Consider the following 26,431-nt stretch of genomic DNA (forward strand, 5'->3'; position numbering starts at 1 on the left):
ACTCTCTGGCCACAAGATCTGCATACCAGAAGCACACACTCCACACATTAAAAATCCACAGATGGCCTTGGCCAGCATGGCTCAGTGGTTAAGAGTGTCGATCTGCACACCTGAGGGTCACAGGTTCAATTCCCAGTCAAGGGCATGTACCTGGGTTGCAGGTCTGATCCCCGCCCCTCGTCAGGGAGCTTGTGGGAGGCAACCAATCGATGTGTCTCTGTCACATCTCTCTCTCTCTCTCTCTCTCTCTCTCTCTCTCTCTCTCTCTCTCTCTCTCTCTCTCTCTCTCTCTCTCTCTCTCTCTCTCTCTCTCTCTCTCTCTCTCTCTCTCTCTCTCATCAATGGGGAAAAATATCCTCACTCCTCTGGTGAGGATTAATTTAAAAAAAAAAAAATCCACAGCTGTAAGCTGGATAAAGGGCAGTATTCTTGAAAGCGTCCACGAACCTATAATTATTTCAAAATAAAACGTTTTTTAAAAATTCACAGATGTAAGGTTAGAAGACCTCTGTCCAAACCTTCCTCTGCACAACAGAAATCTTGTGGTGGGGGGTTTTCATGACCATTATCACTAGCACAAAGTTAACCCTCAGCTTCTTCCTCTCTTCCACAAGCCAGATTTAAGCTTGTGATTTTAGAGCTCAAACCACCAAAGATTTCCCCAAACCTCTGTTCAGTCTGCCAAGTAGGGATATCTGCTACAAGTGCTTGGCCTCCTGAACCCATGCCATCCCACCCACGTCCTGCGAGGCTCACATGACACTCCTTCCACTTCCTATGTCTTTCTCACTCCAGGACAGTGAAAGACGGGGTGTGATTCTGAACACTTATTTCACAGGAAGACTATTTCACAACTTGCTCTGCCAGATTGAACTAAACCTCCTACAGCAGAGAAACTTTCCAAAACAAAGTGTCATTTTCCTCCATATTTATGCAACAATAAAGAAAAATTAAATTAGGCATGTTTATAAAAGAAAAACAATAATATTACGCTTATCAAAACTTAGGAGAGAAAAGATGTTATAAGGCAAAACAAGTTAGGAAGCCTGCATTTAAGTGCTGCTTTCGCCACAAGTCCCATAAACTAGTACCAGGTGCCTATAATCTAGGCCTAAATTTTCTCATTTGCAAAATCAAAATTTGGAAAGAGAAGGCCTCTGTTCAAACTAGAAAACAAAAATTCTATGATCTGAAAATAAAAGTTATCATATTTTCAAAATGTAATGTAACAAGTTAAAATATGTAAAATGGAAAGCTGCTCTCAAGCCTTTGGCCTAATTTCTTGAGAATTTGGGAGGGGACCAGTCGTCTGATGTGGCTCAGTGGTTGAGCCTTGACCTATGAACCAGGAGGTCACAGTTTGATTCCCAGTCAGGGCACAGGCCAGGGTTGCGGGCTCAATCCCCAGTAGGGGCATGCATGAGGCAGGCAATCAATGATTCTCTCTCATCATTGATGTTTCTCTCTCTCCTCCTCTTCCTTCCTCTCTGAAATCAATAAAAAAGTTTAAAAAAAAACAATTTGGGAGGAGTGCAGAAATAGACTAACACTGAATGCTTGAAAAAATTCTGAGGCATTAGTTGTCATGTGATAATGCCTATTTTCCTATCTCGGGTGATTATTCTGAGGGTCTACAAGAATAATGCATATGAAAAGGCTAGACAAATATAAGACGTTATCATCTTTATCATTCTATGAAAAACACATGCCACCATCATCCTATCTAATAAAAGAGAAACATGGTAGTTGGCGTACGACCGCTACCCTTCCCATTGGCTAATCAGGGTGATATGCAAATTAACTGCCAGCCAAGATGGCGGTCGGCAGCCAGGCAGCTTAAACTGAACATGAGGCTTGCTTGCTTCAGTGATGGAGGACTGCAACGTTCCCCGCCTGCCTTGCCGGCCTCTGAGCTTGCAGTTTAAAAAACATTGTAACAAATATAGAAGCTAAACAAAACCCCAGAAACCAGCTTTCAGAGACCTGGGATCTCAGAGCTGGAGTTGATACAGAGTTTCGATTATAGGACCGAAACAAGCCAGATACCTGTTTTCAGCAGCTGAGGCCTCAGAGCTGGAGCCAAGCCTCAGAGCTAAAGCTGGCCCAGAATTAAAAAAAAAAGAAAGGAGCAGTTGGGAGCTTCAGTCCCAGCCTGAAAACAGCCCTCAGACCTATCGGCCCTGCTCTGTTTGTGACAGGGGAAGGTGCCCCAACCCCCTGATCAGCCCTGCTCTGTGCCTGATAGGGGGGAGCTCCCCAACCCCCTGATCACCCTGCAGCTCTGTGTGTGACAGGGGGCAGTGCGCCAACTCCCCTATCGGCCCTACTCTGTGAGTGACAGGGGGAGCTCCTCAACCCCCTGATGGGCCCTGCTCTGTGCGTGACAGGGGTGAGCTCCCCAACCCCCTGATTGACCCTGCTCTGTGCGTGACAGGGGGGAGCTCCCCAACTCCCTGATTGGCCCTGCTCTGTGCGTGACAGGGGGTGGCGCCACAACCTCCCCATCGACCCTGCCTTGAGTGTGACAGGGGGCAGTGCCCCAACCGCCCAATCGGCCCTACCCTGAGCATGACTGAGGGTGGCATCACAACCTCCCAATCCGCCCTGCTCTGTGCATGACAGGGGCAGCGCCCCAACTCCCCAATCGGCCCTGCTCTGAGCCCAACCAGGGGCTGCACCTAGGAATTAGGCCTGCCCTCTGCCACCCGGGAGCAGGCCTAAGCCAGCAGGTCGTTATGTCCCAAGGGGTCTCAGACTGCGAGAGGGCACAGGCCTGCCTGAGGTACCCCCTCTCCCCACCGAGTGCACAAATTTTTGTGCACCGGGCCTCTAGTTAATAATAATAAACAAAAATAAATACACAATAAGTTAATACTAGGTACCTGACCCTGTACTAAGACCTTTTAAAACTTGGCTCATTCTACTCACCACAAAAGAATGAGATGAAAGAGAATGTTAGTTAAAAATTACAAACCAACATTATGGAGAAAGAGTGCTACTGGATGAACTGAGATGGGGGAAATGGGGCTCTGGAGAAATATCTGAAATTTAGGAGAAAGAAAATAAGAAATTAAATAGTTAAGCTGAAACAGAAAAGATTTTATTTTGTCCTGGGTCTGAGTCACAGACATCTGGCCGGTAACTTTCCTTCACAAATGACTACACTAACTGCCAATAGTCGTAACCTTCCGTTTTCAATTTTTAATAAAACAGCCTTTCTTCTCATTTTGGATATTTTCTCCCTGTGGAACAAAAAACTGTCTGAATAAATAGTGCTAGAGGAGCAGATGAGCAAAGTGAAAGCACTGTGAGATACTGTGGGATTAAGTTACATAACGTGAATTACATAAGAAGGAGGAGCATCATTTTCTGTATTTCATACGATTCTCCCAGAACTGTGCAGTGTTCTCTAAAATGTGTGTACTGCGCTGCACCTGCAGTTTACCCCTAGAGGGCACCAATCTTCCAATCTTTTGCTTAAGAAGCGTAGCCTAAGGAAGAAAAATTAAAGTAAGCAGAAAAAAATGGTGAGGCTTGGAGGGAGAGATTCTAAACAGGGTGCTGTGGTAATGGTGATGGAGGCAACACGCATCTCAAATTTATTTTTGAGAGACAATAGAAGAGATGGAGCCAGGTCTGTCCATTTAAATGGCTTAACTGTTGAAAAATACTACTCTAGAATTGTTATTGTAATTGATTTTATGTGAGCTAAATCAAATTCTTCTTTAAAGATAAGATCATTGCCTGGTTAGTTTAAAACTGCCTTTTTCAAAAGTCTGACTTTGTATTGGTTGATGTTAATCCAAATCCGACAAAAGTTTTACTTTCCATATTTAAACATACTGTTACCATAGAGGTCACTAAATATTTATTGAGCACCCACTATATGCCAGGGAATCACTTACGTTCTAAAGGTACAAAGATGAATAACAAGCGAGTGCCACCTTTTGAGACTTGCAGTCTGATATGGTAGAAATTTAGAGAGGAAATTTCAGTCTAGAGTAAATGTAGTCAGAGCAGCTCAGGCTCTGAGGAGCTCTAACCAAGTCTGAAAGCTAAGAAGTCCGCCTGGTTAAGACATGAAAATGTGCCAGGTAAAGGGAAGAATAAGAACAAAGGAAAAGGGCAGGGATGCATGCAACTGCATGGTGCAGGGAAGGAAACAGTCCGTGAAATCGATGAAATGGGAGGTGGGAGGTGAGGTAGGAAGGTGGGCCAGGAGACATGGCGGCTTTACATGTCGTTTCAAAAAGCTTAGACATTTCCTAAGTAAAGAGAACCACTGAAGGCTTTTAAACAGGATGAGGACATAGCATCTCTGACCAACACATAACTTGTAAGCTATTATCTTGAGCAAGCCCAAAGCACAGCCAAGCTGCTGGGGCCCAGTCTGTACGCAATGAAGGAGGAACGGTCCCTCAGGAAAAAGCCAACTTTTTCTCTATCAGGAAGGATTCAGTCCTCTCTGAAGGAGTCCTACACCTAAAAGATGCAGTATTCTGGAAAACAACCGACTATCTTTAGAAAGGAACATAAATAATAGAAGAAGGCTTGTCCCAAATGAGATCATCTCACTGCCTTGCACAAACTGGGTACAGGGAAGGGTCACCGTCAGCTTCAATGAAAATCATCTTCAATGTCATTTTTATACTTAAAACAAATACATTCATAAAAAATAAGCTACCAAATTCTCTTGGGAGAACTCCTTAAAAGTTCTACTTCAAAAAAATAAATTTAAGCCTGGCCAGTGTGGCTAAGTGGTTGAGTGTTGACCTATGAATCAGGAGGTCCACGATTCGATTCCCGCTCAAGGCACATGCCCAGGTTGCGGGCTCGATCCCCAGTGGGAGACATTCAGGAGGCAACTGATCAATGATTCCCTCTCATCATTGATGTTTCTATATCTCTCCCTTCCTCTCTGAAATCAATAAAAATATTTTAAAAAAATAAATTTAAAATAGTCTATCAATATATCACCATCATCAATTATTGATCAGTAAGTTGATGCTTTGAAAATACACAGAAATGGCCTGGCCTGTGTAGCTCAGTGAACTGAGCATCCACCCATGCACCAAGAGGTCACGGGTTTGATTTCCAGTTAGGGTACATGCCCAGGATTGTGAGCTAATCCCCCAATAGGCGTGCAGGAGGCAGCCAATCGATGTTCCTTTCTCATCAATGTTTCTCTCTCTCCCTCTCCCTTTCTGTCTCTCTCAAATCAATAAAAACATATTTAAAAATAAATCAATAAAATTCACAGAAATGCTTAAAACCAGATATTCTCTTAGGTAGTTGCCCTATCTGAACAATTTTGTATATTACAAATTTATTTCAGTATTATTTCTTTAAGAGTTGTGAAAGAATAAAAAGCATAGCTCAAACTATGTAAATTCTATACTGATGCAGGGAGTGTAATGGGGAAACATCCTTACGGGATGTAGAAAAAAGATGGTCATGCTTTTTAGGCAATATGTTAATAAGTCATCATTAATGCCGAACAGAATTAATTTTTTTAATTTTTTTTTAAACTATAAAGATATTTGTCATATATCTTAACACATTGCAGACCAGTAGTTTTATAGCTAGCTTTACCCAGTGGCCAGATAAGTTTCTACTGAACGAATACAAAAAACGTTTTACATAAGTGTTAAAGTCACACTTTGCATTTTGAAGTTATTTATTACATGTTCTTACAAGCTAGTATCTTTTTAAAGAATTCTTGTGATTGGCCACAAGCCTTAGAACAGAAAACACGAGCATTCTCATGATTCTCACAATGTGTTAAGGTATTAATGAATAAAATAATAAAGAGTTTGAAACAAACCAATGTTGGCCCTAGGCAGCACAAATAATCCATCTACTTCACATGGACCTGATTAGTCCTTTGGCAAAATAAGATTTCTCTGTTAAACTTTCAGGTAAACAATCTACAATCAATTTTTAAAAAAACACATTTATATTACTGATAAAACTTCATTTTTTATTTGGGGGCATTTTAGTCATGGTTTCAACTTACTGTTTTTTGTATTCTTTTCTGCCCAGGTTCAGCATTGTCATAGGGACCTTTTTAAAAGCCAATTTCAATTTTCAAAATTTTAAAGCATATTACTCCTTTCTGTATTAATTTGGGGGTTTGAATGGTTGATTCTTGTCTGTTTTGGTTTGGGTTTGAGTCCTCTACCTTTCCTGCCAGCTCTTCCTATTTGTCAACATGAAGACAGACATAAATTTGGTTTTGCATGTGCTTTTCCCTCATCCTGAAGGTCTGCATAGATCTTGCTGAGCAACTACAAATAATGTAACTAAAAGAGAAAATAAAATCAGAAATCAATTACTTTGTATACTCAATTTTATAATATTTGCTCACTGTTTTAGAGTTCATTTCTATCCTATATAATAAAAGGGTAATATGCAAATTGACCCTAACATCAAATATCCTCCTAGCTCATTACTTATATAAACCTTTAAACTAGTTATCACTTCAAAAGATCATGGTTAAATACTATTCTATCAAAAGCAGTTTTCAATGGCATAATGAAAGGAGAAGGTACCAGTAACTAGCATTTTTCTGCTCACCTCTTTCCCATTCCTCTCACATTCTCATAATTTGGGCAATAGAAAGAAAAATCTGGGGAAAGTGGGGTTATAATCACTTGACCCTTCTAACAAATAATAAATAATTTTGTCAATAAAACTAAATTTTGATATAAATGTAAATATGTGACTATCCTATCTAATAAAAGAGAAACATGGTAATTAGCCGTACATCCGCTACCCTTCCCATTGGCTAATCAGGGCAATATGCAAATTAACTGCCAGCCAAGATGGCAGCTGGCAGCCAGGCAGCTTGAAACTGACATGAGGCTTGCTTGCTTCAGTGACGGAGGACTCCAACGTTCCCCGCCTGCCTTGCCGGCCGCTGAGCTTGCAGTTTGAAACATTGTTACAAATATAGAAGCTAAACAAAAACCCCAGAAACCTGCTTTGTCCAGACGGGATCTCAGAGCTGGAGTTGATACAGTGTTTCTATTATAGAACCCAAACAAACCAGATACCTGCTTTCAGCAGCAGAGGCCTAAGAGCTGGAGCCAGAGGTAAAGCTGGCCCAGAATAAAAAAAAAGAAAGAAAAAAAGGAGCAGTTGGGAGCTTCCGTCACCCGCCAGCCTGAAAACAGCCCTCAGCCCCTCACCGAGACTGGCCAGGCACCCCAGTGGGGACCCCCACCCTGAAGGGTGTGTGACCAGCTGCAAACAGCCCTCAGCCCCTCACCCAGGCTGGCCAGGCACCCCAGTGGGGACCCCCACCCTGATCCAGGACACCCTTCAGGGCAGACCAGCCGGCCCCCACACGTGCACAAGGCCTCTATCCTATATAGTAAAAGGGTAATATGCCTCCCAGCACCGGGATCAGCGGAGCCGCGAGGCCTCCCGGCACCGGGATCAGCATGGCAGGGAGCAGCGCCCAAACCCCCTGATCGCCCTGCGACTCTGTGTGTGACAGGGGGCGGGGCAACAACCTCCCTATCGGCCCTGCTCTGTTCGTGACAGGGGAAGGTGCCCCAACCACCTGATCAGCCCTGCTCTGTGCCTGATAGGGGGGAGCTCCCCAACCCCCTGATCGCCCTGGGGCTCTGTGTGTGACAGGGTACGGCGCCCCAACCCCTGATCAGCCCTGCTCTGTGTGTGACAGGGTGCGGCGCCCCAACCCCACCCCCCACGGACCCTGCTCTGTGTGTGACGGGGTAGAGCCATAACCTCCCCATCGGCCCTGCCCTGGATGTGACAGGGTGCGGCACCCCAACCCCCGATCCACCCTGCTCTGTGTGTGACAGGGGGCGGTGCCCCAACTCCCCTATTGGCCCTACTCTGTGAGTGACAGGGGGGAGCTCCTTAACCCCCTGATGGACCCTGCTCTGTGCGTGACATGGTACATAGCCCCAACCCCCCTGATGGGCCCTGTTCTGTGAGTGACAGGGGCAGCACCCCAACCCCGATTGGCCCTGCTCTGTGCGTGAAAGGGGGTGGTGCCGCAACCTCCCCATCAACCCTGCCTTGAGTGTGACAGGGGGCGGTGCCCCAACCCCCCAATCAGCCCTAACCTGAGCGTGACTGAGGGTGGCATCGCAACCTCCTGATCCGCTCTGCTCTGTGCATGACAGGGGGCCAACTCCCCAATCGGCCCTGCTCTGAGCCCGACCAGGGGCTGCACCTAGGGATTGGGCCTGCCCTCTGCCACCCGGGAGCAGTCCTAAGCCAGCAGGTCCTTATCTCCCGAGGGGTCCCAGACTGCGAGGGTACCGGCCAGACTGAGGGACCCCCCCCCTCCCCCCTGAGTGCACAAATTTTTGTGCACCGGGCCTCTAGTAGCAATATAAAAAGACAAATAATTACTATTGAAAATCCTATACTGTAAAAGGGTAATATGCAAATAGACTGAAGGGCAGAATGACCGGTCGAAATGATGTGCACTAACCACCAGGGGGCAGGTGTTCAATGCAGGAGCTGCCCCCTGATGGTCAGTACACTCTCACAGGGGGAGCACTGCTCAGCTAGAAGCCGGGCTGACAGCTGGCGAGAGCAGCGGTGGTGGCCTAAGCTGGCAGTCGGACATCCCCTGAGGGCTCCTGGACTGCGAGAGGGCACAGGCTAGGCCAGGGGTGGGCAAACTTTTTGACTCGAGGGCCACAATGGGTTCTTAAACTGGACCAGAGGGCCGGAACAAAAGCATGGATGGAGTGTTTGTGTGAACTAATATAAATTCAAAGTAAACATCATTACATAAAAGGGTACGGTCTTTTTTTTCAATAGTTTTATTCATTTCAAATGGGCCGGATCCGGCCCGCGGGCCGTAGTTTGCCCACGGCTGGGCTAGGCTGAGGGACCCCCCTACAAGTGCACAAATTTCATGCACCAGGCCTCTAGTACTATCATAATAGCTAAGTCCTACATATTTACATACAGGAGTTCATTTATGCCAAGTCCTAAATAATATAACTAAATCTAAAATGTCTGTTTAACAAAGGTAATCTATACCTACGTCATCAAAGTCCTATCCTTTACCATCAGCATTTTAAAAAAAAATTCCATCATATTTTCAAATTCTAGTTTTCTTTGAAGAAGTTTTGAAACAGAATTGCGCATATTTTTCAATGAAAATCATATAAAATTATTTTAAAGATTTTAATTGGTTTTATTTAATTATACAACTAGTTTTATAAAATTAACAACTAGTTTTTAAAAATGTGTATTCCTCAATAAATCCCCACTAAAGATTCTCCAGTAAGGTCATACCAATGCCATAAAACAGATTCAGATAAGTTATTATAAACTGGAGGTACATTCAGGTAAAATACATTCAGTTCCTATATAAAAATAAAGACAGCTTCTGGGATAGAGCAAGCTATCAGTCATTTGCCCCTTAATGCCAGGTCACTTTATCAGACTAGTTATCTTAACACCTATGTATTATCTGTATTATCGATTTCAAAGATGGAATAACATGGGAAGGGGTGGATTTGAGGAGGCAATGCAAGGGCATGATGGGATTCTAGAGGAAGCGCTTCTAACACTGAGAAGGTAGTTGGAGGACCCTGGGTGGCTGGTCAGTGGGGCGAGAAGAGTCCAGGAAAGGGATATAGGGAAATGACAAACAAAAATTTCAACTACTTTGCAATTCTGATTAAAGTGCTGGTTATGGCTTACTGAATACTTCTGAGCTGAACCATCTCCTTTGGGGCTTTTGTCAAATGCACTATAGGTTGTTGATGCCTGACCTGCTACACAGCAATTCAACAATTAAGTGGATCCTTGTCACAAATAAGAACTCTCCTTCTGGCCCAATTTAAAGTACCTTTCACAGCACAGTTGTTGGGGGCGGGGGGGGGGAGCACTACCCTCTCAATACATACAAAAAATCAAAGAACCAACTGAGCCCCCCAAAAGTAATTTCATCTACTTCCGAGATGATGTGTAGCACACTCACCAGCCCCCAGCCCTCAGTGGAACAGGAATCCACTTGCTGGAATGGTTAGAATATGATGAGTCAGGCTCTAGGCTGGGGAGGAAGCAAGGTCCTCATAGAGGGCAAAGAGAGCTAAGCAAGTAATAAAATCCACCTGTGGCTCAGGCTCCAGGAGGGGTGGAGCTGGCCAATGTGGGTATCTTCTGGTCACACCATCACGGCACTTCCTGGTGTCCCTTTCAGAGCCTTCTTTGCCAGGGAAAGACTACCAAGGGCGGGGATGACACAAGTGGTGGCTCCATCTCTAAGCCTCAAGGATTGGGAAAAATTGACAGAGTCTCTTATGAGCATATTTTATAGTTTTAAGGCCTTTATAATATTCTAATACTTTCTATGCAAACTAATTCACTCTCCTTTAAACATAAGCCCATTTCCTCAAGTCTTTACAAATAAACAACTAACAACAACTGGTTGTATCCTCACTGAACCCTTGAAATACAGGATTATGATCAAGACAACTGCCACAGGGGGATAAACACTGAAACTATTTTTAAAGACACCCCCAGATGATGAGATCCCACTGCCTCTGCTGCAATTCATGCTAATGCTTCACACCGCTTCCCTGTTCTTGTTTAACATTTTTTGTTGCCTTAAATTCAGATGAAACTCCAAGTCCCCAGTACCATGATTTACATTTTCCTAAATAAAACCACTATAAACTATCTGGGAAACTCATTTGCTCGGAAGGAATTATAAATACAGGTTTTTTCCGTTGATTACTTAAAGGAAAAAAAATTTGACACGTTAAAATTAATCTCTGCAACAGAACTATACCTTCCATAGGAAGAGTAAACCTTTCAAAGATGCTACCAATTTTTTCAAAGTGATTAACTTCTAAGTGACATTACAATTTTGCCAAATTTCCAGATTCTGATCTACTCAACCGAGGTCTGTGGACCACAGATGCTCACCAGCTAGTCCTCCCCACTGTACATAACTAGTCAAAAAAGATGCCGAAACCGGTTTGGCTCAGTGGATAGAGCATCGGCCTGCGGACTGAAAGGTCCCAGGTTCGATTCCGGTCAAGGGCATGTACCTGGGTTGCGGGCACATCCCCAGTGGGGGGTGTGCAGGAGGCAGCTGATCGATGTTTCTCTCTCATCGATGTTTCTAACTCTCTATCTCTCTCTCCCTTCCTCTCTGTAAAAAATCAATAAAATATATATATATATATATATATATATATATATATATATATATATGATGCCACATCATTGTCTCATACTAAAGCCTAATATCTAAACAGAAGTTATTTTGTCTCTAGCCCGTTATAAGCCACCTATCTTTTAAATATGTTTAACCAAGAGTACACTTGAGTCAGGTTGACACCTACCAAATCTGAGACCACATTTTCAAGATACACGGGTCCCAGCACCCTACCAATGGAGTTTCACTTCCAACCCAAAGGCTAAGAGAATTTGGAAAGAATGTCAGCTGAACAGATGGGGTCACATTTTCAAAGCCACCACCGTCATGTCTCGGCTTGCACTCACGGTGTTCCTTCTACCCAAAGTGCTGTTCTGTTTCAACTCCTCCTCTAGGTACTGAAGTCTTACCTTTCCTTTAAGGTCAAGTTTTACAGTCACCCAGGCTGTGAAGGATCCCCCTTCTGCACTCCCATGTTCCTTGGTTTATAACAAGATACCAATCATCATTCCCCTTAAAAAATAGTTCTATGTCTGAGGGGAAGCAGAGTTCGCCATCCCAAAATATTTCTGTTTTAGATATTAATTATTTTAGGCTGGTTATTTTCAAGGAATCTTTGACCTTCCCCTAACTGTCTAAAAGAATTTATATAGAGAACCTGTTTCAGGAAAGAAGCTATTGTCATAGATAGTGATATTTTAATATGAACTAAGTATAACAGACAGTGAGGAACCAGCAAGTTCCTTTCATCCAAGTCCTTTCTATGTACCATTTACAGAGATGGACCAACATTCACTTACCAAACTTGCATTTCCATCTCCATGTAAACTGCCTTCCTGACCTTTGAAATCTCAAACCACAACCTCCCCGTTCTCCTTAGCTCAAATGGCATATAAGTCTTAACTGCCCATTGGTCCTTGGTCTCATATTCTTATGGAACCCTGTATGAACATGTATAATAAATTTGATCATTTTCTCCTGCTAAGCTATCTCATGTTGAATTGATTATTAGTCCAGCCAGAAGAATTTTAAAAAGTGGAGAAAACATAATTTTCCTCCCCACATGTCCATGATGCACATAATAAGCCCCTTAAAAGGACAGGGCCCTGTCTTCAGTTCTCATTGTAAGCGCCTCATGCTTTGCACAATATTTCAGACAATAGATAATCAAAGAATAAATAAATGATTAGTCATCTGTACCTTAGCCTCACCCTCAGCTGTGGGCCCTTGAGTGCCTACTCAGTGAAGGGCAATTAAAACGTCTTTTTTTTTTTTTTTGTCTTTTTTCTTTTTTTTGGTCCAGGGCATCTCACAGCACTGTGAACCTGATTTTTTTGCAGCTCCTCCACCCCCCAAAAAAGTCTTTATTTGATCCTGTCAACTATGAAAACTTAAATTTCAAAATTCAGCAAGAAAGCATTCATCAGAAATTAAATTTACCAGACAAAACTTTGGAATTTAACAGCCCAGTAGACACATTAAAATGGCTCTATAATACACAATGCTCAGTAAAATTACCGTGTCTGCAAATATGGCTTCTTACGTTTTTTAAGTTTATGTAGAATAAAAGTTAGATCTTTCAAACATTTGGGAATAATGACAAATTGTGAGACAAAAGGGGATAGCATGAAACTCATTGACTCAGACAATAAATCTATAGGAAACATTTCCACTCTTAAAACTTGTAAGGACACCTATACTGTATCTATGTGGTTTAACTGTATAGAAATCTAAGAAATGGAATTTCTACACTATTCTTCAGTCGGTACTACTATTAGAGTACCTGGGTTTGGGGGATTTTGTTTTTTGTTTTCAATAGTGGAAGGCTGCTCCTGTAGAAAAGAGAATCTGAGTGTCAGATTCTCTGCTCAGGCAGGAGGCTTGAAGTGCTATGTTGTGGTTGTGGCTCTCCTGGGCTATTGCGCTGTGAATTATTCTAGGCTAAATTCAACCACTGATGTGGGATGGTTCACTAATAACACAAACAGCCGGCTGCCAAATGCTCACGGTGGCCTCTCTCCTCAAACTGTCATAGCCATGGGAGGAAAAATAAAGGTGTGTGTGTGGGTCTGGGCCAGACTGTTATGAAAATCATGTTTATTTTTCCTTACTTAGAGTTCCCCAGGTAAATGGCATCCATGACTGTGGCACTACTATAAAACCACAATAATTTAATAAACAAAATAGAAACAAACACATAAATACATAGAACAGAATGACAGCTGTCAAGAGGGAAGAATGAAAAAAAAGTGAGGGGATTGAGCAAAATATACCGGGTGCCCCCCCCAAAATGCATACACATACTTTGAATAATTATAAAGGCAGTGTTTATTAAAATACAATTCATTTTCAAAATTGAGCTATCCACTGTTAAAGTATATATCCATTTTAGGGGACATCCTGTTTATAACACATAGACACAGACAGCAGCACGGTGAAAGCCAGAGGGGGAGGGAAGTGGGGAGGTGGAAGACGGTAAAGGGGGGATAAATGGGGACGGAAAGAGACTTTACTTGGGGCAAAGGGCGTATGATGTAGTGTGTAGACAATGTTTAGTTGAGCTGTTCACTTGAAACCTGTATGTCATTCCAAAAAATTCAGTTATAAAAAAAACAATTGCTGTGTGTAAGGGCAGTTCCTCTTTTCATTATATAGGCAATATTATGACTCAAACCCATACAAATGCAAACATCAGACCACTGCTACGAAGATGGGAGGACAAACCTGAAGCTTCTTGATGATTTAAAAAGGTGTACAGATATAAAGAGGGCATTATTCTATTTTTTTTGTTCTTTATTGACTAAGCATTATTTATGTGTCCTTATCCCCCAATTGCCCTCCCAACCGCCCCCCCTCACTTGTGCCCTCACCCCCCTAGTGTCTGTGTCCATTGGTTATGCTTATATGCATGCATACAAGTCTTTTGGTTGATCTCCCCCCTTCCCCCCACCCTCCCCTGCCTTCAAGAGGGCATTATTCTTATCACTGCTTCACAGATGCGAAAACAAAGGCTTTGAGAGGTTCAAGGTCACACCTCTAATAAACAGTCATGGCCGGTACTCTTCAACATCACACTGTACCACCCTCCCTGGGTTCCAACATACAGTGAGGGGAGAGGCTGTGAAAAGTGGGAACAGCTTAGAAAATCTGACCACTGGGGCAGACTCCAAGCATGACTAGCTTATTCCCACGCTGGCCTTCCCATCCATAACTGACTCCCCATTCATGACTGACTCTCTTCTGGAATCTGTCTGAAATCCCCAGAGATTTATTTTCCAGCAGAAGGGCTAGAGTGCTCTATCATGTACAGACTTCAGTGAATTAGGTTCCCCTCAGAGTTTCCCATCAAGCTTTGCTCCTGATCCTACATGAGACCAGCTGCGCTGGGAGTCCAAAATGGGATATGAACACACTGGAAAAGAAAGTATCTTAGGAGGACAGACACATGCCCTGGGCCCTTGAGAGGGAAAAAAGGGGGTGAGTCTAAGGAAAGATAGAGAAATGGGAGTGAGGTTTGAAACTTAAAATCTACTTGGGGATGGGGAGGGGACCACTCTTTCTCCCCTAGGAAATTATGGCTCCTTGATCTCAGGACTTAACATCCATAAAATAGGATATGCATTAAATAAGATCTAGTGGGTTAGCCTGAGAACAAGGCCAGCATTATAATATATGTCAACCACATAGGGAAATGACTTACAAAAGTCCCCATTTATATGTCAAGGACTCTACATACATAGCAGCAAAAACTGACCTTATAATGAACACTGTGGACTCCTTAAAATGTATTTGAAAAAAATAGTACTATATTTCCATGACAACTTTAAAAAAAAATCACAAACAAGAATACTTGAATAATTTTAATAGGAAATTCTTTAAGCAAACATTGATATCAGAATATGTTAGTAATGTAAATCAACAGTACAGTGCCATCAAACTTTTATTTCAGCATTTTTAGAAGTCTGCAACAGTTTTCCCAGCCTCAGCACCTTGAAGTCACTCCCTTTCCCTTTTCCACAACATAGAAATTTCTTCTCTACTATATTAAGATCAACTGACTCTGTTGCATGGGCAATAGTTTCCAAACTCCTTGGCAAGTCCAACATGACCCAGCGCTACCTTTGACACCCTGGCCATTTTCATTATCAAATTCTCCCTCTGCCGGGCATGGCTCTCTCATCCCTCTCCGATTACTGGCTCCCAAGTCCTTTGCTACTTGCCTTCCTCTGTCAGGTCCCTTTGAAAGGAATCTCTGAATTCTCCCTCAGATTTGCAGCACAGTGAACTCTGACTAGGGTCTGGGAAACAGTTTTCTGTTTGCTTCTATGGGAAGAAATGTTTTAGAAAGGATTTTCAAAGAAACCTGACTGCGCCCTCATGATGGGATTCAGGACACACTAGCCCAATAAATGGCCCTTCAACATATTAAGTATTTCAGCTGGAGGAATTTGGGCAGTAGCATGTGCTAGAAAGACCCTCCGCCTCCTCCCGACCTCCTGCTGGAGGCAGCTCATAAGACCCTCTTGTGAGAAGTGCCCTCCCTGTATCTGTGGGAAGGAGCACCCTTACCTCCACAGGTGGAGACACGCTGCGAAGAATCCAAACAAACAGGCCTTGCTGAGTTTTCTCCCCTTGCCTCATACGCTTTTGTGCCTTCACATTTTCCATGGCTTCCACTCTTAATCAAATCTAGTATAAGCACACTCAGGTTTAACCCTTTCTTCTGGTCTTCAAATTCCCATAAAACTTTCATTAAGTATATTTGTATGTTTTTCTCTTGTTAATCTGTCTTTTGTATAAAGCCCAGCCAAGAACCTCAAAGGGTAGAAGAAAAATATTTTTTATCCCCCTACAAGGAGTAAGACTGCAGAGAATCTAATTTTAATATATTATTAGAGAATTTCCAAGGGAGAAGAATCTAGCTATAGGCAATATTCTTCTACATTCTGAACGAATGAAAATAAGCAGTGAACTTAATTTATAGCTTTAGATAAATAAATTAATCTCATCTATGAATATGAGTAAACTTTCTAGTACCTAGCCACAAATGGAGAAACAATATACAATGGAAAGGGGTCAGAAGGATGGATCCTAAGTCTGGCCCAGGCCATCATGACCTGTTTGATGACTTGGGGCCTCACTCTCTACGCCTGTTATGAAATAGGTCTTTTCAGCTTTAAAAGAAGGAAGTTGTCCTAAATTTATTTTTCCTCCTACCAAAGTAACCCTTTCAGTTCCCCATCACGGTGGTTATAGTTCTATATCATAAACCAAGGGGGAAAGTTTCGTTTGGTTTCACATTCATTCATTAAGCAGCACATTTCTTAGTATGGTTTGAGGAATACAGCAGCGTATTAGACACTATGTTAGGCACTGGCGATGCACTGTGTAATAAGACAGACACAGCTCCATCCCTTAGCTTAGTCTAGTATTAAATAACAAGGCAGTGTTCCGCTTTAATGAGCCTACTACAGATGCAGACACTTCTGATATGAAGGCCTACACAACATGATTTAGAATGTTAACACCACTGATCAAAAAGTAATGTTTTTCTTCTTTGAAAATGCCTTAGTTGGTACCTTTCTCCAGCTAAAACAATGACCTTCAGGAATGCTGCCTGACTTCTTCAGATACTTTTATCTATATCTCTAAATTCGTGTAAAGTAAATTGATTAGAGAAGAATGTAAATAAAAATTTATGGCCATATAATGAGTTGGAGCCAAAACAGAAAAGACTTAAAATATGCAGAATGCTGCCGAGAGAAATTAGACCTGAGTAAAGCAACATATTGCTTTTTCCCCCCATACTTCTCTCTGTTTCTTTTTGATCATTTAACTGTCTTTCTATTGTGGCATGATATGGTGGTGAGACATAGTTTTCTGTAGAGCCAGAAGAACCAAGAACTAAATCTTAGCCCCGCCACATTCTAGCGACTTCATGCTGGATTAACTCATTAACTTCAATAAATGGTAGTGATGGTGAAGGAGCAATTAAGATAATTATGAATAAGGAAATCAAAAAGAAGAAAAGTTATAACTGACCACAAGATGGAACTAAAGTTATCTGATTATACTACTCCTAAAATTTTGGTATTCTTAGTCCGGTAAAATATTGAAATAATGAAAAGTAAAAAGTGAAATAGTGAAAAGGTAGTTCACTATTTTGTCAACAAACACTAAAATCCCTTGTAATTATTTAAACAACTCAATATTTACTCAACTTCCATTCTATATAAATAAACATGCTCAGTGTTTTTCAAAAATGTTACTGTCATAAAAGTCTGTAAACAGGCTACAAACCTGTTCCTGATGAACGCAGGTCAAAGAGACATGACAACTAAATGCAATACCTGATTCCAAACTGGACCCTGCACTGAGGATGCTTGGATATGTTTTTTATATGAGCTTAAATCTTCAAACCTGGAAATTATCCAACCATCTTCTCTTTGTATCAAATAAACCCAAAACTCAACTTCCCTACCCATTTGGGGGGAATAGTTGATTACCAGATCAACTATTTTTTCACATTTATAAAAACCAGATTTGCAAGATTTGCTTTTAAATTCTACACTTGGGGTCTTTAATAAAAGATTTCCCCTAAAGAGCTTTTAACCCTGCCTCTACTACATACACAATTATCTCTTATACCTTCTGGACACTTTCATTAAAATGTATTGTCATAGCCCCAGCTGGTTTGGCTCAGCGGATAGAGCATCAGCCTGTGGACTGAAGGGTCCTGGGTTCGATTCCAGTCAAGGGCACATGCCCAGGTTTCAAGCTCGATCCCCAATAGGGGGCATGCAGTAGACAACCCATCAATGATTCACTCTCATCATTGATGTTTCTGTCTCTCTCTTCCTCTCCCTTTCTCTCTGAAATCAATCAATACACACACACATATTCACTAGAGGCCCGGTGCAATAAATTCATGCACTGGGGGCAGGTGTCCCCGCAGCCCAGCCTGCACCCTCTTGCAAGTCTGGGAGCCCTCGGGGGATGTCTGACTAACTTGGGAGTGGGCCTAAATCGGTGGTCGGACATCTTTAGCGCTGCCGCGGAGGCGGGAGAGGCTCCCACCACCACCACCATAGCTGCGCTCCCGTCATGAGTCCAGCTTCTGGCTGAGCAGTGCTCCCCCTGTGGGAGTGCACTGACCACCAGGGGGCAGCTCCTGCATTGAGTGTCTGCCCTCTGGTGGTCAATGCGTGTCATAGCAACCGGTTCTTCTGCCGTTTGGTCGATTTGCATATTAGCCTCTTATTATATAGGATATTTTAAAATGTATTGTCATAAACTAAACAAAATATTCTGGATGTGGCTTAACCAGTGAACAGTACAAAAGAGCTATGGACTCTCAGCTTTAGTAAGACACCTGAGACTGCCTTCAGGTGTACCACTGTTGCAAATCTGAGGTCAACAAACCCCCCAGGTCTCATCACATGAATGACTGCTATGCTAGACTTGCTGTATCCTACAGACAGATCAGTGTGCCTTCTCCAACTTCATCCAAGTATCTGCTACGAAATAAAGGGGGAAATGAAGAGTGTCCCCTGGGGTAAGCCAGTAATCACCTCTCTGTAGGTCCACTCATCTAGCAAACACACTGCTATTATGTGAAGACACACAGTCATGTCATGGAATTCACATTTAGTTTCTTAATACCTATCTATGTTTGAAAGTCAAGGTTCTTCCCAAAATGCCAGTTATATGATGACGCTCTTGCCCACAAAAACTCCCAACAATATCCTAACCAATCATATCTGTTTATTACCTGGCTTACCATTTTTAATTTTATTATCTTATCCCCTCTGTGCCCTCTTCCACCTCCACCCACTCCCCCAATGCCCCACAATCATCACATTCTTGTCCATGTCCACGAGTTCTCTCTCTCTTTTTTTTTTTTTCTCAATCCCTCCACCCTCCACCCTCCAACATCTAACCCCACAGAGCTGTCTGCCTGCTCTCTGTGAGTTAGTCTCTATTTTGCTTGGTAGTTCAGTTTGTTCATTAAATTCCATATCTGAGTGAAATCATATGGTACTTGTCTTTCTCTGACTGGTTTATTTCACTTAGCATAATGTTCTCCAGGTCCATCCATTCTGTCGCAAAGGGTAAAAATTTTTCCTTCTGGCTTCATCATTTCCTCTCCAACCTGAGGTTCTCCCAGCAAGCCCTGTAGTCCAGTGCATCAGGATCAGTGTGCCCACCTACCCACTCCCACCTGCCCCCTCCTTTGCATCCTGCTTAAGTCAGCTTCCCTGGCCTGGCATAGCCCCTGACTTCTCAGAGCCACCCAAGTCTCCCGGATCTGACCTCTTAAAACCCTTGTTGTTTGCCATTAAAACCCTTGTTGTTTGCCTCTTAAAACCATTGTTGCATGTTATCCTATGCTACCCTGCATAAGTGTTTAATGGTTTAAACATATGTATTTTTAATATCTCAAACCAAACAGCAAGTTCTGTGAAAACAGAATACTTCCCAAACTGTATTTCAAATGCAGCCCTGATTACAGTAGAAGTTCAACTCAACCCTACTGAAGGGTAAGCATCGCATTATTCATTTTTTTATTGATGAGAAATTTACCACCAAGAAATCATTACTCTTCATGATGCCAAGACATTTAGAAGTTTTCAATCCCAAGCTACTATTTATCTACAGAATAATTTCACACTCTTCTATATATCTTATACTATCTTAAAATTGTCTAGATTACCAAATCAACTATTTTTTCACATTTATAAAAACCAGATTTGCAAGGTTTGCTTTTAAATTCTACACTTGGGGTCTTTAATAAAACATTTCCCCTAAAAAGCTTTTAACCCTTCCTCTATTACGTACACAATTATCTCTTATACCATAAGAGAAATAACTTAAACACTAAATCCCATTTGTGAAGATATCAGACCAATGTCCAAATGTTAAGCTCAGCTTTCCCCTTCAGCTTTTATCATGAAATTGATCAATTTGAAATCAATTTGAAATTGATCCCTTAGTAGAGCAAGCAAAAAATCTAGAGTCAGGCAGGCTGTGATGTAATTTTCCTTAGATTGTTGTCCAATATACAAAATATTGTGTAATTTCCCTTAACCTTATTTTCCACACAAATCCTGAGAATTGCTAGCTGAATGGCCTTAGGAAATTATGGAACCTGTCTGTGCATTAGTTTCATCATTTGTAACAAAGGAATAATAATACTAGTCAGGACCTGTCCATAAAGATTGTTATGAGAATTAAGTATATTAAGACATAAAAGTGGCAGATCCTAGCACATGATGGATCCTGGCAATTATTTCACATTATTACCTGTGAAATAATATTAGCAGCTATTATGAATATCGGTATTAATACTGTAAAGTGCCTAGCATACAGTAGGGGTACAGCAAAAGACAGCTGTTATTATTTTCTAAACCATATTAGAGTATTTGTTGGTTATACCAAATGGAACTGATGATTAATTATAATATTTATCCATTTACCTATGTCAGGCGTTCTACAGATGTGGCCCGGGTTCAGCAGCATCAGTGTTTTGTTAGAAACACAATTTCCTGGAACTTGTTAGAAATGGAAAATTTCAGGCCTCACCCCAGATCTAGTGAATCAGAAGCCCTTGAGGTGGGGCCCAGCAATCTATGTTTAATTTAAATTTTAAAAATTTCAATTTAAGTCTTTAAAATTTAAAGTAAGGTTTTCTTAATTATTTGTTTTATTGTTCACAGTATTACAAATGTCCCTCATTTCTTCTCCCTTTGTCTCCTTTCACTCAACTCCCGCCCCACCCCAGGCCTTCCCTACACTACTGTCTATGACAGTGGTTCTCAACCTTCCTAATGCCGCGACCCTTTAATACAGTTCCTCATGTTGTGGTGACCCCCAACCATAAAATTATTTTCGTTGCTACTTCATAACTGTAATCTTGCTACTGTTATGAATCGTCATGTAAGTATCTGATATGCAGGATGTATTTTCATGGTTACAAATTGAACATAATTAAAGCATAGTGATTAATCACAAAAACAATATGTAATTATATATGTGTTTTCCAATGGTCTTAAGCGACCCCTGTGAAAGGGTCGCGACCCACAGGTTGAGAACCGCTGGTCTATGTCCACTGTTTCTGCATATCTGCATATGTTATTTTAACAAGCCCTCCGAGTGAATCTGATGTAGCTGACGCTTAAGAACCCCTCGTGTATGTCTAAAGTCTTTAAAATATATCTTATTTACAGATTTTAAGAACCAAAACACTGCGTTCTACTTTCAGAAGAGGTCTTGTCCATCAGCCCTTTACAAAGCCAGTGCTTCAGAAATTCTCCTATTTCATCGATGCCCACAGATGTAAAATTAACTCGATAACAAATAGAGCTTTTTTCTATCCCCTAAAAGTTATCACTGTGTTCTCAGCCTGGGGATTTACATTTCCTTCCAGATACCAAGTCAGAAAAGAAAGAATGGTGTGACTGGTTCGGAGGAGCCATGAAGTCGTTGACTTTTCAATGCGGGCAAAGGATATCTCTGCCATGAGTAAATTAAGCTTTCCAAGGACATGATGGAACAGAGAAAAAACCTGATAGCCAGTTGGGTGTTTCCCATGTGGTAACAGAGCAGATTACTAACAAGCAGGGTGTGGTTCAGTACTGGAACCCAGGGCCTCTTTCTCTCCAAATGCATTTAGGTATCAATAAAATAAATTTAAAAATTCAGACCAAATATCCTATTACACAATGTTAAGGAATAAATTTACAATATAGCTAACCGGTGCTGAAGAAAATACTTCTATATGAAAAGGGGCCACATACCGAACCTGACAAGCTCAGGGGAGGCCGTCGTGGCAGCCATAAAAACTCAGAGACCTAAAATCACCACAAAGGATGGTCTGAAATTAAACATTTTTAACTAAAAGCAGTTTATGGTGGGTAGTCATGTCCTAGGCCAATTTCTTCTCTGACAAAGGTCAACCTTTACCTAAACTAAGTCTATCTCTTGTCTTTTTGCATCTACGCTAACATATCGTTGGAATGTCAAAGTAGTTTTCCTTTTCCCAGACCCCTCAAAGCACAAGCACTGCTCGGTGGAGACCATAAATCAACTCATTATTATTGAATTAATCACTGACAGTTAACTATCCTGTACCCACTTATGTAAAAGAAGCACGTGTCTATCATTTTACTTTTTATCCAATACCAGAGGTTCCCCCCACCCCCCCACCCCACACCCCCCACATGCCCCGCCTGGCTTTCTCCTGCCTCCCTAACCTGTCACCAATGGATTTCATGTAACCCACTTAGTCTCCTCCTCTGATTGTATTGTATAAAATAAGGTGCAAAATTGCCATTCTCCAGAGCATTATCTCAACCTGCTGAGATTTTGCTTTCGGGCAATTGTTGACAGTTTGGCTCAAATTATCTCAAAAATTCTCTATAGGTTTGAATGTTTCTCATGTTGAACATCCATTATCAATTGCCAGTTAGATGGTCCAACTCAAGGAAAGACCATTATATGGACTTCTTCAGATTCTAATCTTCTTCTAAAAATCACTTATCACCTTAAATTATTCCTTTTGAATATAGCCTCTAGGTCATGGATCAAGTTTTAATTCTGGGTCCAAGTAAACAAGTTAAAAGGAATCTTATCTTTAAAGTGTTTCCAAAAACAAAGGGTTTCCTTCCTTCTTCTTTTTTTTTCCTTTCTGAGAACAAGGTAAAAGCTAAATCATAGGTACTTAAATTTAAATCTTAGGTGCCATCTCTTATATTGCCGCCTTACAAATTTCTAGACAAGACAGAATTGCATGTGACCAGTAATTAAAACTAAATAGTTATGTAAGACCCTCCAGTTTATAAAGTAGAATGGGTATAAACTAATATTGTACATAATAAAATAATGTTATCAATGTTATATTTTAGAACATTTCTCTGGGTAAAATTTAGCTAACCGAAGTCACAGTTATTTTTAAGAACAACCAGCTCATGATTCAGTACAATAATTAAAATTATGCTAAAGAATCATACATAATGTTACTGACCACTGGTTTACCTAGCAACCATAATTTGCGAGGTAAACAATTGGTCTACTCAGTGTGTGAAGAGACTTGTGGAGGCAGCAGACCTGAATGCATTAACCGGGCTTTATTCTTAAAAGGGCTCTGCAGAATGACAAATCAAAAGGAAAGCATTCTTGTCAGAACAACCAGTTTAAGGACAGGCTTAGTCATACAACTGAAATACCAGAACACTAAAATTTAAATACCTTTGGAAAAAAGCCAAAGACTTCTGCTCACCAACAATTCTAAGTTTTAATTAAGCATCTGTTCAGTTTAAACGAATGTAATTTTAGCTCTGATACATTTAAAAATAAGGCTACATTAATTTTTTTTTCTGGAGAAAATCTATAATAAAAACCCCTAACCCATACAGTGTATATTTTAAGGAACTAATGTTTACCCATATGGACATAATAGTAACTTAAGCAATCATTTAAAACCCCACAATATTTACTTTTCTCAGTCATATAATCCTTTAAAATCCACCATGCCAGATTCAGCCCCTAGGCACTGGATGTGTGCTATTTACAGCTGCATAAATCCTAATTTCCTAAGTCATGGTGATTAAAAAGCAAATAGTTGAAACTCTGAGGTAGAGAAAAGTAAACACAAGCTCCTAACCAGGGGCAGCCTGCTGGCAGACCTGCAACATCCCAGTCACAGAGCAATCAAACGCGGCGCAGTCCGTGCTTCCGACCCACGCTCTCCCGTCCTGACTCCTAGGGCAGCCCTACCAGTGAGCAGCCATGGCGAGTTTCCCCTCCTATTAAATAGGGGACTCGAACAGGAGGATTTGGAAGATGCCCTCTAAGGGTGAATCTAAGTAAAACGACAACTGAGGACCCAAAGCTGCCAAACTTTCAGAGCCTTCAGCATCTTCAGTCTTCATGGACGCCCCTGGGAGAGGGGAGTGTGTGGGAAAAGAGGAGTAAGTGAGAAAGGTCTTTGGGCCCCAAGACCCACCTAGAAGTGACTAGGAAGGGGTGCGCTCGGAGCGGGGACTACTGAAGTAATTCTTCAGTACCTCAGCAGGACTCTAAGGCAAGGGGGCAACAGGCCAGTCTAGCTCCTCAGCAGATTCTAAGCCCCGAACCCCAGCTTTTCCTAAAATGAATAAACTAAAAGGGAGAGCCCGTTAGACAAGAAAAGGGGTTTGGATAACAGAGGCAGAAGGCACCCAAGGCAACCTATGCCCCTTCACTATTGTGCCTGAAGCCATCCAGGTCAGTCTACTCTATACCACAGCTCTCACTGACCAAGTGCTTACCGCATGCAAAGTGCCACGCTTTACGCTTAGATGGATTATGGCATTTGAATCCTCACAGTAACCTATCTTTGCCACCATTTTACAGGTGAGAGACTAAGGTTAATGTCACACAAATGATAAGCTGCAAAGACACAGCTTCCTGTCTCCCGAACCTCTTGCTGCCTCTCATCTTTGGCTTACATGTCAGACTGTTAACCCCGTAGGAGAACTCTGTTCAAAGGCAATTTGGTCCAAGTTAGCAAAAAAAAAAACACACCAAAAAAACCCCCATATATATGATATATATATGTATATGTATGTGTGTGTGTGTATATATATCTATATATATCTATATATATCTCCAGTATGCAAAGTGTCCCCTCGGAGTTTGACCAGGAGATCAGGAGTTCGATCACTCACTATGATGTGCGCTGACCACCAGGGGGCGACGTGAAACAAAGGAAGGCCCCAGCTGGCAGCCAGAAGGCTCCGATCTGGCTGGGCCTAGGGACCCTACCCTTGCATGAATTTCATGCACCAAGCCTCTAGTACAGCGGTTCTCAACCTGGGGGTCGAACGACCCTTTCTCAGGGGTCACCTAAGACCATCAGAAAACACATATATAATTACATATTGTTTTTGTGATTAATCACTATGCTTTAATTATGTTCAATTTGTAACAATGAAATTGGGGGTCACCACAACATAGGAACTGTATTAAAGGGTCGCGGCATTAGGAAGGTTGAGAACCCCTGCTCTAGTACTATTTATAAAATGAAACAGAAAAATCCAGTGAAGAAAAGTCTGTTCTGGGATGATACTCTCAATCACCTCACTGCCCAGAAAAGCAGAACTATATCAAATTCTCCCTGGGGCCTTAACTAGGTTGGAAAAAAGGGAACAATTAAAAGACATTAAATTAACATAAATAAAATAAATTAACAATTTAGAAAGGGAAAATTTTTGTGGTTGTTGTTAACCCTCACCCGAGGATATTTTTTCCATAGACTTTTAGAGAGAGAGCGGGAGGAGGGGGAGAGAAACACCAATGTGAGAGAGACACATTGATTGGTTGCCTACCGTGCACCCAGACTGGGGCCAAGGATAGAACCTGCAACCCAGGTACATGCCCTTGACTGGAAATTGAACCTGAGACCCTTTGTTGCATGGGCCAACAGTCTAACCACTGAGCAACACTGGCCAGGGATAGAAAGGGGAAATTTTTAAAAATTATTTCAAAAAATGGGGAATACATCCCTAGCCCAAGTCAGCACTGCTAGACAGCTAAGCCTTGGGCAGAGCCCATTGATCTGGCCCCTTAGGAATGTCCCACTCAAGCTGTGAGGGAGGTGCCCTTAGTGTACAAGGCAATAATTCCTCCCTTCTTTTCCCCTTCCCCCGCCCCTTCGTCCTCTCTCTCTTTTCTCCTCTAACCTCCCTTTTCCTCCCTCCTTCCCCCATGGTTTAAGGACTACTTCTGACTATAGTTAAAACTGATAAAACAGAGAATATACACAACATCATTCAAATTTTATCTAAATGATTTTATTACCACTTTCTTTTCTCCTTACCCATCAATTACTCTTTCACTTTATTGACATTTTTGTCACCCCTTTCCCTTAACATGTATATGTCAAGATGCCCATTTTATTGAAAACTTCAAATAACACACTTTTCATTAATTAAAAAGAAATATGGTAAAGCAAGAAAGATAAGAGACCTGTTCCTCTCCTTTCTCTGTTTCTCCATGAATATGTTCAATATATAAGAAAGTCAAGAAAGAACAAATATTTCTTTCAAATATTTGGATTTTTTTATTTAAAATTCATATACTTACTTTCTCTTTCTCACTAATTGGATTATGACCAAATGGGCACCTACAACAAAAGTGTCCAACATGCCCTTTACTGAGACAAGACGAGGTTGACTATCCTTCTATTATCCCTTGGGTGAAACCAGGAAACAATTGCATGAAGGA

At 41.7% G+C, this 26,431-nt stretch overlaps 1 protein-coding gene across 1 annotated transcript in view; it reads right to left on the reverse strand.

Annotated features, from left to right (window-relative positions):
* Window positions 1–26,431, reverse strand: part of DST (dystonin) — a gene marked incomplete at its 5' end in the record, with an annotated part of 425,995 nt that overhangs the window by 221,122 nt on the left and 178,442 nt on the right. The gene's annotated exons all lie outside the window — the stretch shown is intronic.

Source organism: Myotis nattereri (genome assembly GCF_964212035.1).
Source record: "Myotis nattereri genome assembly, chromosome: 6".
Classification (NCBI taxonomy): domain Eukaryota; kingdom Metazoa; phylum Chordata; class Mammalia; order Chiroptera; family Vespertilionidae; genus Myotis; species Myotis nattereri.